This window comes from Diabrotica virgifera, chromosome 4 (genome assembly GCF_917563875.1).
Source record: "Diabrotica virgifera virgifera chromosome 4, PGI_DIABVI_V3a".
Taxonomy (NCBI): domain Eukaryota; kingdom Metazoa; phylum Arthropoda; class Insecta; order Coleoptera; family Chrysomelidae; genus Diabrotica; species Diabrotica virgifera.
In genome coordinates, this window is record NC_065446.1 from 51974003 (window position 1) to 51992309 (window position 18307).

The following is an 18307-nucleotide window of genomic DNA, read 5'->3' on the forward strand; positions in this document are numbered from 1 at the left end:
TCATTCTAAGCAAAAAATGTTCTATACATTTTTTTGATAAAATTAATACTTTTCGATTTATTCGCTATCGAAAGTGTTAGTTTTATATAGAAAAAATCAATGTTTTTCGATATATACTCATTTACCAATCACTCAATTTTTGCCGTAGAAAAAATTTTTTCAAACCGAGTTCTTGGGAATTAAATAACCTACAATTTCATATTAAAATATTTTTTCGTATATCTGATGCTAATCTTTCTATTTTGAAGAAAATGGCATTTTTTACCAAACTACAAAAAGTCGTTATTCGCTTTTAACTCTAGTTTTTTAAAAACTGATCATTCTAAGCCAGTCAAACTTTGAAAATCTATTAATAATACATAAATAAAGAAGAATTAATAAGGGCAATGACTAAAAGCAAAGCTAACTTATATTATTATGCTTCCAATTACATTTCTTTTTTTTGTTTTGAAAAAAATATATTGATTTTTTAACCGTAGCCTTTTTAATTTTTATCTTAGAATGTTTGTTAAAAAATAATTTGGTAGGTTTTTACAAGGTCTATAAGACTGTTAATACCAAATCCTTTTAAAATCCACAGTCGCAAAAAGTGGTGACTTTGAAAGGGTTGGTAAAGGTGATTTTTGCATGTAATTACAAGTTTTAATTGTCAATAGCTCACTCAATTTTTACCGTAGGGAAAATTTTTGCAAACCAAATTCTTAGGAATTAAATAAGCTACAATTTTTGTATTAAATATTTTTTTGTATCTCTGATGATAATCTTTCTATTCTGAAGAAAAGGGAATTTTTTACCAAACTTCAAAAATTCGATATTTGCTTTTGACTCCATTTTTTTAAAACTAATCATTCTAAACCAGTTAAACTTCTAGAACATATTAATAATACATAAATAAAGAAGACGAAATAAGGTCAATGACTAATTTTAATCAGGGTGGTGATTATGGGTTTGCTTTCGATCACTTTTTCGCTGAAAAATATAGGGTCTGACATTCTTTTCATTATAAGCCACCTAATTTTTGAGCTAAAGACTTTTTTTTATTTTTGAAGATGGATATTTTTAAATAATTCAAATTAGTTTAAACAAGTGATCCTCGAAAAATGCATAGTTTTCCCGTCTTTTGACTTTGAAACTACAGTATTTAGCATTTGCCCAAGAAGACATAACATATAATAAAGTATAGCTCGATTACTATTGGTCTTAAAGAAAATTTAAAAACACGGTTTTGTTGATTTTTTCAAAAGGTACATTTTTTTAAGCAAAGTGGTTTTGATAAAACAAAAACTTTTTGAGTTATTTGCAGAAAACTGATTAAAAACATTAATGTTTTTTAATATAAAACTAACACTTTCGATAGCGAATAAATAGAAAACTATTAATTTTATCAAAAAAATGTATAGAACATTTTTTGCTTAGAATGAATGTTTTTACCAACTTTTGCGGTCAAAATATAATAAAAAATTTTCACCCCTGACATGGGGTGGCAACCACCCCCATGGTAAAAGCGCCTTTTGGCATCATATAGATTTTGATCCTTGGACTATCCACTACTTATTCTCAAATTTTCAAGCAAATCGATCCATTCTGTAAAAATTGCGAGGTTTTGTCCTATTTTAAGCTTCATTACTTGGACTAATACTTACAACAAATAAAATACAACATTTGGAATTGACAGTTAAGCTACTGCGTATGAAACCCAATTTTCTTAGTTAATTATTAAGAAATTCTTCTATTGAATAATATGGTCTTTTAGATAGATAGGCTTTGGTCATTTTACGGAACTTTGGGAAAGATGTTGCAGATTTAAGTTGTAAAGGGAGATGGTTGTAAAGCTTTTTTGCGGAATATAATATAGAATTCTTTACTAACTCAGTGGATGGGATCGGTAAATAAATATCAATGATTGAATTTTTGGTGGAGTAAATATGACTGGGCCTTGCTGGAAAGACATGAAGGTGTTTACGAATTAAACAAACCGTTTCTAGAATATATAAAGATGGAATTGTTAAAATTTCGTGATTTCTGAAGTAACTTCTGCAATGTGTAGATCTTCTGAGGCCAAACAGATATCTTATTGCTCTTTTTTACAATTTAAAAAAACATCAAATTGAGCAGCTGTACTAGAATTCCAACAAGGAAGACCATATCGAAGATGAGACTCGAACAACGAGAAATATGTTATTTTAGAAGATGCTAAATTGGGTTCCCTTGAGACAGGTCTTATTGCATAGCGAGTTTCTTACTTAACGAATCGATATGAAGGGACCGTTTGAGGTTGCTGTCTAAAAAAATACCAAGAAATTTTACAGAATCAACGGTACTAATCTGGCTGTTATTAAGAGGCAAAGGTTGAAGAGCTCCTTTATAGGATAATACTACTGTTTTGTCTATATTAAAAGAGAGTAAATTAGAGTCAGTCCAGGTCTTTATCTTCAGTAGAACCGAAGTTATAGTTTCATGAAGAGATGCAATAGTTGAGTTGCTCCAAGTGATACTGGTATCATCAGCAAAAAGAAAAATTTTCCCATCGATTTTTAAATTAGTGATGTCATTTATAAAGATAAGGAACAGAAGAGGACCCAATACTGAACCTTGCGGTACTCCACATACAATGTTTTTGAGACTAGAGTCAGTATCATTTGCTCTAACTAGTTGTTTCCTATTATTCAAGTAGGATTGGAACCAATTCAAAGAAATACCTCTAATTCCATAGAAATTTAGTTTTTTAATCAAGATGTCGTGATTTACACAATCAAAAGCTTTGGCATAGTCACAGAAAACAGTGACAGTATAAGGATTATTGTTTAGTGCTTGATAAACCTCATGTAGTACAGAAAACATGGCATCAGTATGTACCATTTATTAGTTAGAAAGCCAAACTGATTTTGAGATAAAATGTTGTTATCAACGATAAAGGACATAAGTCGAGTTTTAATGAGTCTCTCAATAATTTTGGAGACTGCCGGTAGTAAAGCAATAGGTCTATATTTGCAGGCATTAGATTTTTCACCACCCTTATGAAGAGGAATAATAATGGCTGTCTTTAGGCACTCTGGAAATTTACCTTTTTCGAAGGAATCATTAATTAGTGAGACGAGGATTTCCAACACATTTTCTGTGAGATTAGAGAAATTTTTTATAGATAGTCCATCAGTACTACAGGATGATTTGCTTTTGATACTATTGATTGTTTGGGTCAGTTCAGAGTTATCGACTGGTTTTAAAAAGAATGAATTCGAGGCCTTTCTTGAATTAGGGAGATAAGAAATGGGATCTTGTTGCGGCAGAATAGTTGATGTTATATTTTTACTCACATTAACGAAGTAATCGTTTAGACTTTCAGGATTTGGAAGGAAAAATGATTGAGCTGTATGAGTTTTATTTCGAAGATCGTTTATTATAGACCAGGTTTCTTTTGCAACACTTTTAGAGCTTCCCAGACGATTTTGATAATAGGCTTTTTTAGCTGATTTGACAAGTTTTAGATATGTTGTCCTGTACTTCGTGATATATTCAGTGACAGAAACATTGGTAGTAAATTTCTTGATGTATAGAAGTGAACGCATATTCTTGGCTGATATGCGGATACCTTTCGTAACCCAAGGTTTCCGATGTTTTGGCTTAATAGGAATTAAAGGAAATGCCTTAAAAAACACTGAAATTATAGTCCACGTCTATAGAAGGAAACTGCCACTCAGAAGTTAAGCATAAATTTTGGAATTTACGAAAATTCTGGGCGGAAAAAATCCTACCTAAACGTCGGGTTTTTGAGGAGGGTTTGCTAAAGATGTTAAACTTCGTATACACTGCTTCATGATCAGATAGTCCCGCATTAATAACTGTAGAGCAGACATCAAGGGGTGAGAAATCTGAGACAATATAATCGATTATGGTAGATGTAGTTTTTGTAATTCTTGTAGGAGAACTAACGTGCATTGAGAGACCATACCATTCAAATATGTTGACCAGGGACACTTGGGTAGCACAAGCAGCAGCATAATCAATGTTAAAGTCACCGCATAGAATTTGTCTGCTTTTATGAGTCATGTCGTCTAACAAATTTAGCAGGTTCTGAAAAAATAGTTCCACTGTAGAGTCAGGTGATCTATAAATTCAAATAATGTAAAGATTAAGATTTTTATAATAAACTAAGGAAAACTCAAAGACGGATTCACTTAACAAAAAGTCATATTTTGTTACCAGAGAAAAATCATTATTTCTAGAGAGAATTAGGGTGCCTCCATGAGCCGAACTTGGACGATCATATCTGGCAATTGTGGTATATTTTTCTACAAAAAAAGGCTCGTTGACTTCAAGCCAGTGCTCTGTAACCGCAACTATCGGGGGAAATCCTAATTCCTCCAGAAACAAAAATAATTCATCAGTTTTATTTCTTATAGAACGAATATTAATCAGAACCATGCCAAAGTTGTCATCACTAAAATATTACCCCTTAAAGTTACCCCTTAAAGAACATGGCTAGTTGTTAACCTACCTAACTTTTTTATTATCCAACATAATCAAATGAGTCAAAAAAGAAAATGTTAATAGAGCCTAAGGCTATAATTGAGTTTTAATTTCAATATTTTATATATGCTAGAATATTCCACAGGGTGTTCCGAACTTTAAGGAAAAAACACAGTATGATAGTTACACCCGGTGTAAAATTAAATTTACCTATCTAGCAACAATATTATTACACTGATTTTTTTAAATAATAAGCCTATAACAATAAAAAAATCAGGTTTAGGAAATTCGAGACATCCAAAGTGTATAATTGATCGAGTGACCCGATTTTTTTGCTCGCAAGTGTATTATATAATATTATGTATAATTCAAAACCACTGAAAATGTCCCTGCCTATATTAACATTATTTTTATTCCTTTTATCAAATACATAGTCTAAAAAAACGTTAATTTAGAGGTGTTGTCTAAGCTATAATATCACACTCGTTATTTTAAAGAGGAATTTTGTTTTTCCATCGTTACAGCATTTTGCATGCCGCCGGCGAAAGGAATCAAATTAAATCGAGGCAAATTGGGTTTTCGCGCAAACGTACACCTCCAATATAATTTTCCATCCCGGATTTTCATCGGTAGAGGATAAAGCAGTTGTAAACATAATTACCCTTAAAATTCCTTGCCTATAAATAAGATTTTATTAAATTTTAGCAGTTGTTTACGGTCGGCATTATCTCAAATTGTTGTAATAAAAATTATCTGATGGTTATCGTTTATAATCGTTTGGTAGGACACTGCAGCATTAAAGAGATTTTACGTGCACTTGCCTAGCAACAAAGGGATTCCGATAATTAGAGGGTGTTAAAAGATTAAGCCACACTTTTGTACCGTTAGACACGTTTTTAATGGATAAACAAACTGTAGGTTCCATAAAGTTTCATTACTTGTAAAGCTTGTTATTAAAGCTAAAAACTGTTTTATGTTCATCCACGTAATCATATTTTTTTGTTTATTTAAACTTACTTTGCAGTACGAGTATCTATTGTCACATCTTTTCCTTCATATCATTATTGTGATACAGTGGAACCCCGATAAGTCGGCCCCCGATAACCCGGATGTCGGGCTTACCCTGACCGATTTTCATCAGACAAACATTTCAACAATAAAAATGTATGTAATATGTATTAACATTTGAGAGATAATGTGTATTTGTGTCATTTGAACTATACGATAGTAAAAATGACTCATGGCACACGGCGGCAGAGCGACGTTCATTGGCTCGGATTATCGAAACAACAGGCACCTGCATTTATTTCAAACTGTGTTAGCATTGTTCAAACACGTCTAAAAGACTATTTAAAAAATTCTTTTTTAAACAATGGTCTTAGTCTCCACTGTTCTTAAATAACATAACATCGTTCCGATTGTGACCGTATTGTGTGTAGTACAGTCGTATTTTTGGCTTCCGTTCTGTAATCGTGCTTCAGATAGGTTTGTGTTTGCGTGTTTTTTTTGTCTACGCATGAGTTTTTTACCAGGAAATGAACAATACTTTATACTCCATACAACTATAAGTAATTTAGATGTGTACTGTGCACAATATAGATTTCATGTTATTTCAATTATAACTGAGTTTATCTGTAATTATCCCGTATTTTATTAATTTTTACCATATTCTCCGGCTAACCCGGATTTTCGATAACCCGGATCGGCCGCGGTCCCGATTAATCCTAGTTATCGACGTTCCACTATAGTAGTATTTTTCCTTGTTTTATATTCACTATTTCACTATACTCCTTTTAACGATAGTCATTGTTTGGGGCACACAAAATGAACGAGACTTCGTTGCTCAGAATTGGAAGAGATGCCGGTGGTTTTTTGGATCAGCGTTACTAGCACATAAACAAAAATAAAATTGAAGAAAAAGAAAAAATTTATAGAATGGATAGCTACTAGAGCTAAACCAGGAATAGTGAATAAATAAAACGAGTAACGGGTAAGAACAATTTGCCAAAAAGGGCAACCACTTTGTCTTTCTTTGGAGAAACAAACAAAAGTGTTAACGCCAAAATACATAAATAAACAAATATCTAGTAACAATCACACCTACCTTGTATGCTCGTTCAGCAAACCTGTTAGCAATTATTATTTTGTGTCTAAGACAAAAGAAGATTATCAGAGATTATCTTGTAACATACTGATTATATTTATTAATAGCTGAATCATAAATTTGCTTCTTACAATCTTCATACAGATTTAATGGAACAATACATAGATAATAATTCTCTTTTAATTTCGAGAGTATCAACAAAAGATATAAAAAATATCCCAAATGCACTGTGGAAGCTGTCACAACATTACCATTAAACACTGACAAGTTTATTTTTATTGTTTTTAAAAAATTGAGTTTCCTTCCATAGAAAATATCAGCTTCCATTGTTTGGTCAAAGAGAAAAACGGAACAAAAAAATTTTATAACTTACCGTTTGTCCTGATTTCACAAAAATTTTCGTAGGCTGCAGAAACACCTTTTACCTGCATACTACAACTAAATATCTGGAGAATAACTTGCTGGCAAATATTTAATTATCTCATATTGTTTGACTGTATGATATCACCAAACAACACTACTGCCAAAGAGAATTTTGATCTCCAAAAAATACTCAACTATGAGTACTGCCTCACGTAGCGGAACGATGTGATTCCCTCTAGATGCAATTCGGGAATTAACAATTTCTTAACGATCCAACGCCAAGGGAATTTTACTGATCGAACGGTTTACTTAAGCCAATCGAAAAAAGTTTTCAGACAACATTTAACAACAAAGTGCTTATATCCACTTATGAGATTCTAAGAGAAAGCGTAACTAAGGAACATCAGATATACAGAGAAACGATTACCCAAGGTAATTTTTTCTGAATAAAACAAACATTTTTAAATTTTGTTTATTCTATTCCAAGAAAACTCAAGTGTTTTCTTGGGAGATTTTTAAAAGCAAATTATAATTTGCAAAGGGCCCCGCACAAACCTTATGGAAAATAGGTCCCAGTGGATTTCGTTCATACTTTGGGAAAATACTGTTTGAAGCATCCTGATAAAAAGTTCTCATGGGCACAACTCAATCGTATGAAGGATTTTCAAGATATAGAGGTCCAAACTGGGAAAATTATAAGATTTACGGGGTATTCCAGTTCCGTGAGTTACTGGTTATTATCAAGGAAAAGTACTAGTAGTCTAGGATTTTTTCCTAGCTATCCAATGGCAACCTTTATTTTGACCTTGACCTTCAACGGACGTTATCTTCTAGAGTTTCGAGGGTTTTAGGCATTAAATTGATATAAACTGATTACTCATGGGTTTTTGGGATCGCAAAACACGAACATGCCACCGACTCCCGGAGCACCTGGTTTCCAAGGTCAATGAAAGGGTCTCCTGGAGTTTCGAGGGTCTTTGGTACTACATTGATGCAAACGGATTAATTATAGGTTTTTGGGGTTGCTGAACACGATAACATTGAGTGAGTGAGTGATCACTAGAGAGCGGAATATATGCAACACAACATTACCAAAATATGCGCATATATATGCATTACTTTTACTACAAATATGCAGATATTTTTTCTAAATTTGTCTAAATATGCAAATGCATATTAAAAATACTCAAAATAAAACAATATATTAAGTCGTAAGATCTTCAGAAAAGTTGCCTTCAAAAATACGTACAACTTTCCTCAAAAAATCGAAGCCGTCATTTTTTTCTAAAATAGTTTTTAATTTTTTCTAATTGTAATCCCTGTATTTCCGGGAATTTTTTGTCAATGAGCAGAAAAAGTGTTAACAAGATTAACCGAATCACTTAATTGTAAATTCCTTTGTTCTAATGACTTTATTAGATCTAGTAAAAAACTAAAATTAACTTTTATGAACATAAGTTCTTTAGCAATTTGTACGTTACTTAAAGAACAAAGTACGTTACTTAAGCTGAAGAACAAAAGCGGAATGGTCTACAATTTGATGGATTTTTGTATTTTGATGCTTCTCTCTATGTCCGTCTTTATAGAAGTAAAAGCGAATTTGTCGAATAAAAACACTCTTTCCAGAAAAATTTCTTTTGTGGGACATAATGCTTTTGTTTGTCAGTTCCTCATTTAACCCGCGAGTAGTCCCGCGGTGAGATAGAATCTCAATTTTTATCCTTTTTCGCAATAACTTGATGAAAAATTTTGCAATTTTGAAAAAATTTCGTAAGTGCCTCGAGGAAGGGTGTAGTAATGCGTAGGAATTTTTTTTCTTCTTCTTCTTTTTGTGGAATTTATGGCTTTGGGGAGAGCCAATTAGCTTTAACCCGCGAGTAGTCCCGCCGTTAGATAGAATCTCACATTTCATCCTTTTTCGTAATACAGTAAAACCTGTCAGTAACGGCCACTAAAAATGAAAGAACTATTGGCCGATATAGAAAGGTGACCGCTATTGCCAGTTTTTGTATTCTACATATAATTGGTTTGGGAAATTTTTAAACTGGCCGTTAGGACAGGTGGCCGATGTTGACAGGTGGCCGTTAACACAGGTTTTACTGTACAGTAAAATTTGTCAGTAACGGCCACTAAAAATGAAAGAACTATTGGCCGATATAGAAAGGTGGACGGTATTGCCAGTTTTTGTAGTCTACATATAATTGGTTTGGGAAATTTTTAAACTGGCCGTTAGGACAGGTGGCCGATGTTGGCAGGTGGCCGTTAACACAGGTTTTTTTAATGAAATTGTTAGAAATATATATTTTCAATATAAAAAGTAGATAAAAATAGTACAAAATAAAAATTTGTTTTAAATTCGTATTTTGAGATAGAATCTCACACGCGACTATCGACGTTACAGAAGCGAGCGCGACTACTCCCGGGTTAAAAAATTAAATGTGAAAATGAATGTAACTTACGATTTTGGAACAGGCCTTGCAAAATACTTTGTCTCTACTTAGCTTTAACTCGGGAAAATACTTTATCCAAGCACTTTTTTGAATGGTAGACATATTTAAATTTAATATATACCAATCACTTCAGAAACACTAAATACGATAGATACAACGTTTACTTTAAACAAATGTTGGCCGGAAACTAACAAAATAATTATTAGACCCTTAAAAGCAGGTAGGTACCTACGACTTGCTACGCTAATAAAATAATATTTTTCTGGGAACACCCATAATTGTTAAATTCAGGTAGTAATGGGAAAGTTCAGATGAGCGATAGATAGATAGATAAATAACGAGCTCGTTCATATCGAAGTTATAAAATTCCAACTAAGAGAGGAAAATTTTAAACTTTTATATAATTTATTTTTAAAATATGCAAAATAAATCGTGTTTAGCTTAAATATGCAATGTTGTGTTTGTTGTCTGAAAATATGCAATATATGCATCTATATGCACTTTGCATATATTCCGCTCTCTAGTGATCACATTGTGCCGTAGGCACAATGTGATTCGTGGGTCGGATCTGATAGTGTACGCATATTCAGCAACCCCAAAAACCTATAACTACTCCGTTTGCATTAATGTAGTACCAAAGACCCTCGAAACTCCAGGAGCCCCTTTCATTGACCTTGGAAATCAGGTGCTCCGGGAGTCGGTTCTGATGCCGAAAACCGTCGAAACTCTAGAAGATGGCGTCCCTTGCAGAGGCCCTGGCCACCACGTCATCCGGAGGGCAATTCTCATGGCATGTTCGTGTTTAGCGATCCCAAAAACCCATAAGTAATCTGTTTATATCAATTGAATGCCGAAAACCCTCGAAACTTTAAAAGATGACGTCCGTTGAAGGTCAAAGTAAAGGTCACCCTTGGATAGCCAGGAAAAAATCATAGACTACTAGTACTTTTCCTTGATCCAAACTTCTACATGTTGCCAAATAACCAGAAACTCACGGAATACCCCGTAAATCTTATAATTGTCCGAGTTTGGGCCTTTATATCTTGAAAATCCTTCATACGATTGAGTTGTGCCCATGAGAAGTTTTTATCAGGATGCTTCAAAGAGTATTTTCCCAAAGTATGAACTAAATCCACTGGGACCTATTTTCCATAAGGTTTGTGCGGGGTCCTTTAAAAAAAATAATAGATTTTTGAATTCTGTAAAATCTGTAAAGTCTCTAACAGAGCTATAATAGTGACAACACGAATATGGCTAGAAGACTCAAGAGGAAGAAACCCTTCCTCTTCAGTTAGAGGAGAGAGTTAGTGAAGTGCCGTGAAAAGCAGAGCATAGTGCAAGTGATGGTACAGGTTAATATTTGTACAATAAATTAACAGAACTAGTAGTATGGTAAAACTAAACCCAAACCCAGACATCCAAAGTGAAAGTTATCCTCCAACACCAAATTGTTCTATATGGTCCACATAATGTTCAGAAAAAAGTCACACCATTTTGAGCGTCGGGTTTGGGGGGAGGGAGAGAGGGGGGAAATCGGTAAATTCGTAGTTTTTTACGTTTTTCGTCAATAGTTACGGAGGGTGAAAGGTGGAGGTTTTCGATACTTTTTATATTTTCTGGGCAATTTATAATATTATTACTGATGAAAGAAATTTTTTTTAACAGGATTCTGTTTGGTAAATAGAATTTGCTATTTCAGTGACCGATGGTATGTTAGTGATAAGCCCTTGAAGAAACGTCAACCTCACCACCCAAAATCATCATCAATTGCCCAAATAATATAAAAGCCTTCACTTTTCACCCTCCGTAACTCCGGAACCGTTGATTTTATAACAATTATGTATAGGACCTCTTTTGTTTTAAATTGTATGTAGAACATTTTTGTATAGAACGTTCTTTACGCTAGAACATAGTTTTAGAAATATCGACGAAAAACGTAAAACAAACTACTAATTTAGGGCTTCTTCATTCGTGGGCGGCTTGCCAACTTCGACTGCGCGGTTTACCTGTTTAACTTGATTTCACCCTAATGCCGCCTTTGAAGTTTCACCCAAATACCAAGAGAAAAACAGGTAAACCGCGCAGTCGACGTTGGCAAACCGCCCGCATATGGACAAACCCTTACCGACTTCTCCCCCCCCCCCCCAAACCGGACGCTCAAAATGGTGTGACTTTTTTCTGAACATTATGTGGACCATATGGAACAATTTGGTGTTCGAGGATAACTTTCACTTTGGATGTCATTCACTTTGGTGGTTATGCTATTATTTGGATCAATTGTATCATACTATAGGGATACTAGTGAGTTTGTCCTTAGTCTAAAGTTTTTAGTAGTAATCTTGGCTAGAAAGAAGTTGCTCATTGATCATATTGTTTGATCAGATTGTAATGTTCTTAACCATCTTGTTAGTTAAAGAATTAGTAAATTATTAGTAAATAAAAAAGAATAAAAATTTATAAGAGGTACGTAACTAAAACGTGAAAGTCCCAATAGAATTTTAAAAATTCCCTTTTAAGGTATTTGTAAGGGGTGCTTGACGTATAGTTTGTGAGTAAACTTGGATGCTGGTAAACTGTTCCAACTAAACTGTAACGTACCAACCAAATAAATGTAAGTCAACAAGGTAAATGTGTTGGTAGCGACAATGTTTGAATTTGCCGGAACTGGCCTATCGGAGTCCCGCCTTGAAGAAAATTACTCTGTAAACTTAGCGGTGGTTTATGTTCGCAAATTACCCACCGGTCGCTTAAAATAAACAACTCCACGATAGTGGTTGAAGTAACGATGCCGGTGATGTGTCGCCGTACATAAATTAGTTAATTCTGTACACATACAATTGCCTGACTGCCCTGCCCTGTTTTTCCTATAATTTTACTTAGCTAAGTAAACTGTCCGATAAACGAATCAACATCGTAAAAGTGACATCAAGTCTCGTATTTCATAACAATGTTTACATACAAAAATACAGGGTTGCCCCCTTTACTTTGTTTTCAGGTAAGTAAGATCTAAGAAAATGTAATAACCGTGGAGCAAGATTATTACTTGGTTCATTGTTTTTGAATCAAGTTATTCAAGTAAATTCTATTTTATATAGGAAAATTATTAGTTCAGAGAAATAAGGAAAAAAATATCCTGTTGGTGACACAACCCCCTCTAGGCCGAAACTAAATTTTTTGAGTAGTATGGACATTGGACATCTATTATAATAACAACCTATATGTTTCCTGCAGCCGATTTGATGATATACATAGTTATAAACAAATGAAGATCAAAAAACGGTAAATTTTCGGTTTTTTCGTCTATTGCCAAAAAGTTAAGCATTTTAAGCATATTTGAGAGTAAGAATCTCATAAATCGGATAAAAAACTTCAATATGGCGTTCGCTGAATATGTCTATCCTTATTGGTTGCTTAGAAAATTGCAAAATAAATCATAAATTTTGAGATTTTATAAATATTCATAACTTTTGTAAAAATTAACTTAGAACCTTCTTATTGCACGGAATGCTGAGACCTCTGGTGCTTAAATCATAACCTAAATTTCAAATCAATCGGTCAAATAGTTTAAAAGTTATTTAATTTGTTAATTAATTATTTACTTAATTAATTTTAATTAATTTTTTAATTATTTTTTTTTGCAACACTATAAGTCAGAAAATGATGAAGTTACAGTAATACTTTGGATAGTTTATGAAAGAAGAAGATTTACACTATTAATTTAATTAAAAAAAATGACAAAAAATAATTCTAAATATTGCAAAATTATTTTGCAAGAACATGTGAATTAAAAAAAAGGTGGGGGCTAACTTCGTCCCTAATTGTCCTAGGACAATTGTTTTTCTTTCTAAATGTGTATAAAAATTCAGTCTTTCTAAATATGGAAAAATAATTTTTCTACCTGTAACGGTTAAAAAGTAATTCTAATTGTTTATAAGTAAGCAAAAAATCGACATTTTTTGTTTACACTGTTTAAAATTACTTTTTGTCATTTTGTAATTTAAGTTAATAGTGTAAATGTTCTTCTTTCATAAACTGTCCGAAGTATTACTATTACTGTAACCTCATAATTTTCTGACTAGAGTGTTGCAAAAAAATGAATTTGGGATAAACAAATTAAATAACTTTTAAACTATTTGGCCAATTGCTTTGAAATTTAAAATATAATTTAAGCACAAGAAGTCTAAGCATTCCGTGTAATAAGAAGGTTCTATCTAATTTTTACATACGAGTAAGTTATGAAAATTTATAAAATCTCAAAATTTATGATTTATTTTGCAATTTTCTAAGCAACAAATAAGGATAGACATATTCAGAGAACGCCATATTGAAGTTTTTTGTATGATTTATGAGTTTCTTATTCTTAAATTTGTTTAGAATGCTTCACGTTTTAGTAATAGACGAAAAAACGAAAATTTACTGTTTTTTGATCTTAATTTGATTATAACTATGTATATCATCAAAATCGGCTGCAGGAAACATATAGTTTATTACTATAGATGTCCATACTACTCAAAAAATTTCGGTTTCGGCCTGGAGGGGGATGTGTCACGAGAAAAATCTTATTTCTCTGGACTATATATAAAATTAGTGAAACGTAAGTAAAAACAACGAATGCAATTAACGGAGACTGCTTAGAGGGATGACTCCTTGGAGTAAAAAAAAGATAAAATTGAAATTGATACTTCGCTCTGTGCGTGACCATGGTGGGGATACACGAAACTATGCCAGCGACCTTAGCGGCGAAATATGACAATTTTGGCCAATTTTTGTAATGTTAGTGTCATTATGTTCGTTCGCGGACCCTGTCGGTAACTTTTAGTCCACGACAACGCATGTGCGCTTTAATTCCATGTTATGTTTATTTAATGTATTACCGTTTATTGATAAATATACCGGTATATTAATAATTAATTAATAATATTAATTAATAAAAATATACCGTTTATATTTATCTATCAACGGTATTATTTATGTTAATTTAAAGTGCTCATGCTTCACTCGTCGTGGACTAGTCCCTGAGTGTCTCTGCGAACACACCTATTGTTTGTATAACAAATTTGATTAAAAATGGTAAATAAATGTTATATATTAACGTCAAATATGTCATACGTGTATCAATATGTTTAACGTCAAAATATTAACAAAAATATACAATATTCTATCATCATACTATTTTTATAGTTCCAGTTGCTTTGTTACCATTACTAATATGAATTCTTCTAATGAGGAATTGATTAAACTGGTTTTTGTGCTAGGAGAACGTAACAAAAATGTGCTACTAGCAGTAAGAAGCAATTCCCTGATACACGGCTACCAATAAGAGAAACTTTTGAAAGTACATATACTAAAACGGTTTTAACAGACTAGACACAGATTATAAGAACGGTCGTACAAATATGCAGATCCTCAGTGACATTAAGGATTACATTTATTTCCTTTTTTCTTCACTTACAATAGTAGTTGTTGTTCGATCAGATTTATCGTAATATAAGTGTCAAGTCCGTTGAAACCGTTCTAGTATAGTTTCAAAAGTTTATCTTCTTGGTTGTCGTCTATCAGGGAATTGTTGATGAAAAAATTTTATTGATAGTAGTTAGCACATTTTTGTAATGCTCTTTTAGCACAAAAAAAGTTTAATCAGTTCCTCAGTAGAAAAATTCATATTAATAATGGTAACAAAAGCAACTGGAACTATAAAAATAGTATGATGTCAAATTTTTACTTAAGTAAATTTAGTGTCATAACCAACTAGGTAGAATATTGTATATTTTTGTTAATATTTTACGCAAAAACAATCTGAACTACGTTGCTATGTAGATAGCTCATCCAATGTTAATACATTAAGGATCAGTCTAGGTTATTATGTAATATTTTCAAGGCCACCTAATAGAATTTCACTTAATTTTTGTTACAATTAATGTTTGGCTTAAAAAATCATGAATAACTCACAAATTAAAGCACTTATGTAAAGGGTTTGCTTAAGAAATAAAAAAGTACCATAAAATATCATTTGATTACAATACTAAAATACAGGGTGTTCCATTTAAGAAAACTCATAAAATAATCATTCCCAGTTTCGACCAAATCTGTATACTAAAATTAAACATTTTGCCATATTAATAATGTTTAACAATAGTAGACTATATTAAAAATTGTTTGAACATAAATAGAGATTTTGATGTGAAATCACTACAATTCTACAGGGTGTGAACGTTGCTACGAAATTAACAAAAAAACATAATTATCTTTTAAACTACCTCGTATAATATAACACAATCCTATATTTTGAGACGAAGACATTAAGGAGAATCCAAAAATGTAAAAATATACAGCATGTTCCATTTAAAAAAACATAAGTTTGTGTCACCCTGTCAATACGGGTGGCCCTGTATATTTGAAAATATTTTTAAATTATGGTCTTATCTGTACCCCAACTTTTACCTAAAGAACCTTTTTTCGTATCGCTTACTATAAACGAGTCATTGGACTTTGTCACACTAATGCCCCACCCTGTATATTATAATTTGAAATACAATAATAAAAGTGTTTGCAATACATATTTTTATTTATTTTTTTTAATTTTGAAATAAATTGTTAATAGGAAATTATCTATTATTCGTACAAAAAAAATAATTAGGTTTTTTGTTTCAAATGATATGAACACTCGATTACACTTCGTTCTGATCAGTAGTCTTAATTTGGGGGGTTGTTTGGTTTTTTATCCATATTTTTGGGGTGCGTCGCTTGCCTATAACAACACTTCCTGTTAAATTATGAAATTTAATATTTCCTCCCATGATTGAATTAAAAAAAAAATTAATAATATATGTTGTTTTCACATCATATCTAAGTATAGCTTTCTGCTACTTATAAATATTATTCTTTCTGAGTCACTGATCAAGTGCGACCGCAGACTTGTAAATAAATCTTATGTATTGCAAAATTTTCGCAGTAAAACATGTCATTGAAACACGAAGCCAGTGATTTAATTAATTGAAATAAATGTCAATGTAATTTATTATGTTCGTGGTTACCTACTTTTCATACCATTTTTACTCAATGAAGAGATAGATCATGTTTTCCTCTTATGAATAATCTTGTCTTATTGATAATTCTAAAACAAACAAGTGGTTATGCTGCAATTTTAAAACTTTTTACATAATATGTAATTACATCTATAGTATATACAGGGTGGTTTCTTTAAGACAACGTATTCAGAATTCTCATTTGTATAACTGCGCGAATTTGAATATTTTTATTCGTATCGTAAGGTGCCATGTTCTTTCAAATGTTGGTGAAGTGTTGAAAGGATTGAAATGAATTAGAATCAACTTACTTGCGAATTCAAATTCATAGCAACAGATCCACTTTAGAATTGGTACTTTTGCGAAAAATGTATCTGGATGGCAGATATACCTACAATCTGATAGAAAAATCTATCCGATTTTTCGTTCACACAGTACTTTGCTCATTCAGTTCCAGTTAAACAAAGCATACATTTTGATAGCAATTTCTCGATATAGTGTCCCATTTTCGTTATGTAGAAGTCAAGATATTTTAATTCTCTTACTCATCCTACTTTTTCCCCAAGCAATTCTGTCACCAATAATTATTGTTCCTCCAAACCATATATACTTCGTTTTCGGCGATAACCTGTTAACTTGATAATTCCGCTAACCTTAAGACCTCCCACTTCAATACCCTGTCCCAGCCCTCCAACTTCTCTTCCAACATATCTTTGCTCTACGGACAAGATATCTTATAAGCACTAAAATATTTATCTAATATAAATCATTCAAAGTTTATAATTTATAGTGACAGTAAAAGTTCTCTAAGTAAAATTAGTGCTATAAATGCTAAATCAAAAGTGAACTACATTGAATTATATATAATAAATAAAATTAAAGAACTTCAGCAACAAGGAAAGTCTGTTAAGTTACCATGGGTTAAAAGCCACTGTGGAATAACTGGAAATGAAATGGTAGATGAATTGGCTAAAAACGCGGTGACAAAAGGAGTATTAACACATTATCTTTGTACGTCTGGAGATATTGAATCAGATTTATTCAAGGAGCTTAAGAAAGAATGGAAAGAAAGGTATATTGATGAGAACATAAATACAGGAAACCACTACAGATCAATCAGAAACTATATCACAGATAAACCTTGGTTTTCTAAAATGGAGTCGACAAAGGATATGACAAGAACCATATGCAGAATGGGATTTAACCACTGTCTTACACCATCATATATATTTAAACTTAATATAGCTGATAGCCCTCAATGTATTTGTGGTCAGTTTGGTAACCTCCAACACAAAATTTTGACCTGTTCTCTTATTTCTAATAAAGTTAATATGTTTTTAAATTCACTGTATTCTTTTTCTGATGTCCACCATCCCATTAATTTAAATTATTTATTAACATTAGAAAACAATGAGTTGGTATATCGACTATTGTATAAACATATTTTAGATATTAAACTTAAGTTGTATGTAATTGTAAAATATAGTTTAAGTATTTCTTGTAAATTGTTATATATTAAAAGAAAAAAGAAAAGAAAAAAAAATAAAAAAAAAGAAAAAAAAATAAAAAAAATAATAGAAAAAAATATATAATAAAAAAATATATAATAAAAAAAAAATGAATGACGAACTTGGACAGTCCATAGTAAAAAGCTTTCGAATGAAGTAGAGGGCCAAAGAAGAAAAGAAGAATGTTGCAGTTTTTACTGTGGAACTCTGAGAACATCATTTAGAAAAAAAATAAAAAAAAATATAATATAAAAAATTATTTAAAAAAAATCCAAAAATAATTATTTATTAGTAGAATTGTTCATTAGAGATTAATATTAGTATTAGTTTTAGGATAAGATACGAAAAAATGACTAATAAAATAAAAAATAGTAAAATTGATGAATGGAT